Raw genomic sequence first — 4,434 nt, forward strand, 5'->3', positions numbered from 1 at the left:
GAGTGATTGAGAGAAAGAGAGAGAGAAAGAGAGAGAGTGAGAGAGAGGGGAAAGTAAGAAAGAGCAAGGGAGAGAGAGAGAGAGAGAGAGAGAGAGAGAGAAAGAGTATTGTTTGTAACATGATTTTTGTGTCCTGCCTTTGAAGGGCGCATCCTTCATAATTAAGCATTTTGTTCATCTACATAATGTTCGTACAGACCATCAATCAATGGACCTTGTAACATGACACACACGCACACACACACACACACATACACACATACAAACACACGTACACACACACACACACGTACACACATACACACGCACACACCAACACACACGCACACATAACCTACAGATTCATTAACATGAAACGTTATGTGTTATCTTACATGCGTATAATAACTTTTTGTATTGTATTGTTTTATATTGATTTAATTGTATTAGTTTGTATACACAATGTTTTGTATTTGTATTTACAATTGTATTGTATCTATACAACTATTTGTTTTGTACTGTATGTAGAATTGTGTATTGTATCGTTGCTATACAGTATTGTTTGTGATGTATTGATTGTATTATGTGTAGTACGTTCTAATTTCTTGTATTTTCCGTACATATGTATGTGTGTATGTGGTCTGTGTGTGTTTCTGTGTGTGTGTATGTATATCCGTTAGTATTCTTTTTTGTTTATGTTTGTATATGTATGTATGTGCGTGTACCCGAATATGAAGAATAACATAGAAACTCTTTCTTCTCCTTTTAAATTATCAAATTCCTAAAATCCAAATATACAAAACGAAATAAAATAAGAACAAACAGCAAAATAAAATATTGCATAAATAAATATGATAACACGATTTAAAATGGGTGAAGTTTTCTACCTGTGACAATAAAACGAATCAGAATGAAAGAAACGAATCTCCAAGATTATTTCAATTAATTTTATTTCCAATATTTGACTTAGCATAAGATTTGATGTCTTTTTCAACAGTTAAACTGAGAATTTTGTTGTGTTATGACAACAAATGGTTAGAATTCTTAGTTAAGGGTGGGCCTATCCACAAGTTTATCTTTTTTTGGTCATCCTTCAAAATAAATAAATACATGACTCTCCGAATTGGTTGAGTTCCAGTTTGTTAAATGCGCTCATACTTCAAAGGAGAGTTATCATTGAGGGAAGCCTCCCAACTCGGATCTGCAGTCGTCAGTGCTGCAGTAGTTGCTATTCCAGGTTGCTTTGACACGGTCGTCATTTTCTTATGGAGAAAACCTTTCTTTCTTTCGTTTCTCTGCACTCTAAATCATATAATCTTTAATAATAATGATGGGGATGATGATGATAATAATAATAATATTGTTGTTGTTGTTGGTTGTTGTTGTTGTTGTTTTTGTTACCGGAGAATAATGAGAAAGTGTTTTGGAAAAGTTTTGACGCTCATTCGTAGATTGTCATTGATTGATGACGTCAATGTTATCATTGTTGTTGTTATTGTTGTTGTTATTATTATGAAAATTATTATTTATTTTGCGATTATTATTGTTATTATTGTTGGTATTATCCTCATTATCATCATCGTCATCATTAATCACACGCGACAATTGATTATTGACGATTCCTATACATTTATCGATTTTGACGAAGCAGGTAGGTAGCTAAATACTCACACATACACGCACGTACACACATAACGTACATTACTTAATGTGTATGTGTGTGTTTGTATGTATGTGTGTGTATGTGTACGTGTGTGTATGTGTACGTGTGTGTTGGTTTCCTTAGGCGGTATTATATTTTAAGAACATGCCTTTCTATGAAAAACCAGTTTACAATCATTATGAAAATTTCTATATAAAGATTACACATACACGCACATATACACACATACACACACATATACACACACACATACACACACATGCGCGCGTATACAAACGTATCTACACATACTTTCGATTTTTTTTTTGTTTTTCCAACGAAATCAACTGTTTGTTGAAATCAGATGAAATATAAAAAAATTTATTTAATTTAAAGATTTTTATATTTTTCAACAAAATCATTGAAAAGGCTTTTGAAATTTTGGTTATTCAATAAATAAATGAATAATTAAATAATTTTGGTATAATTGTATTATATTAGGCATTAATATCATGTGCTATTGTTATTTGTTTTGTTGATTGGTTAACTTTCGTCAGCAGTTTGTTTGTATGTTTGCTGTTTGTCTATTGCTTGTCTATTGTTCGTTCTTATTTTTGTTATTTGTTTGTAAGTTGTTCGTCTATCGTTCGTTCGTTCATTAATTCATCAATTTGTTTGCACGCATGTTTGCACGTTGCTTATGTTTAATATTACGTTCTGCAAACATGTCAAACGTAACAAGAAGATTGGATTAATTTATTTGTTTGTTTGTTTGTTTGTATGTTTGTTTGTTTGTTCAGGTGTAAAGCAATTTTCAAAGCGTTTGTATAAAATATTGATGTTTAGTGGCTCTCAAATGAACTAACTGCTACGGTAACGAGCTACTTTTGTTTGCTCACTGCCCTATCTGAATAGTTTGTATTGTATGTTCTGTATTGTATGTTTTGTGTTGTATGTTTGTTGGTTTGTTATTTGTTTGTTTGGTAATTTGTTTAGTTGGCTGGTTGGTTGGCTTGTTTACTTGCTGGGTTTGTTTTTAAGCATGATTGTACGTATGTTTTTCATTCAATTTTAAAATTACGCCAAACACACACACACACAAAACACACACACACATACAAAACACACACACACACACACATACAAAACACACACACACACATACACAGACAGTTAACAAACAGTAAATTTATGAGAGAAACAATAGCTTGATTAATTGCTCTGGTTGTGGACAGCTGAAAGACAAAATGTCCTACCAACTGTTCAACCAACTGACGGAATGAATGGTAGAATGACTGACCATGACAAAAACTACTCCTACTACTACTACTACTACTACTACTACTACTACTACTACTACTACTACTACTACTACTACTACTACTACTACTAATACTACTATTACAAATGCTACTACTATTACTACTACTATTACAAATACTACTACTACTACTATTTATACTATTACTATTACTGCAGTCTTTACCATTAATGTAACAAGTTTATGCTTTCTCAAATTTTGTTTACTGTCTCAGCTACTTTCACTGTTTTAAAAAAAATCCTGTCTGCTTTTTTATTGAAAAAAAATTTTTTTTGAACGCAAATGACGATTGTGTTTGTGTATATGTGTGTGTGTATGTGTGTGTATGTGTGTCTATGTCTATATATGTTTGTGTGTGTATATATGTCTATGTATATATTTGTATGTGTGTGTGTGTATGTATGTCTATGTCTATGTATTTGTATGTATGTATGTGTATGTATGTATGTTTATGTCTATGTATGTTTGTATGTGTATGTATGTCTATGTACTTGTATGTATGTATGTGTGTGTATGTATGTCTATGTCTATGTATGTATGTGTGAGTATGTATATGTATATGTGTGTGTTTGTATTTTGGCGTTTAAAAGTGGTGTCGTTAATTTCAATTTGTGCTATATTTTTGTCTCTTTTCCAACGCAATTGTTTCGCAAAATTTTCAACAGTTCTAACTCTTAATTTGATGCAATTGTCCACTGAACATACATACATACATACATACAAACAAACATACATACATATACAAATGCATACACAAATACATACAAACATACCTACAGACATTTCATACATACACACAGCAGTTTTGCCTTTTTGAGTTATGCGTGTTGAACTATTTATTGTTCAACTAAACATTTATTATATTAGTAACAAATCCAAAATAACACACCAAAAATGAACTTATTGACGAATGCAAAATATACAAACCCGCATATACAAACAACCACACGTACATACTGGTACACGCAACACGTACACACAACACATACACGTACGCACATGCGAACAAACAAACATTAATACAAAACATTCAGAAGATGTAACACACGACATAGGTGTCACTTTGAACTAAACTACCAGACGTTAGCACGGATTTATTAGTTGTTAATTATTAAATATTCATGCAAGCACACTTACACACACGTACACATGCACACACATACACATACACATACACACGCACACACATACACATAAACACATGTACACAAACACATGCGCATGCACAAAATTTCGTTTCGTTTTGTATGTATTTAGGTACGTACATTCTTGCATGTATGTATGCATGTATTTTTTTATTTTTTTTTTTTTTATTTATTTTATTTTCAATAAGGGAACCAAATAAGTTTAAATGAAAAAACTTGTGGAGAGGCCACCCTAAGTACTTTACATGAGATATATATGCAATTTAAAACAGAACAGAAAATATACAAATTAAATTTCAATGCATGCAAAAATCGATAAATATAATCAGTAGGATTAACACTCGAAA

Source organism: Helobdella robusta, assembly GCF_000326865.2.
Source record: "Helobdella robusta unplaced genomic scaffold HELROscaffold_67, whole genome shotgun sequence".
NCBI lineage: Eukaryota > Metazoa > Annelida > Clitellata > Rhynchobdellida > Glossiphoniidae > Helobdella > Helobdella robusta.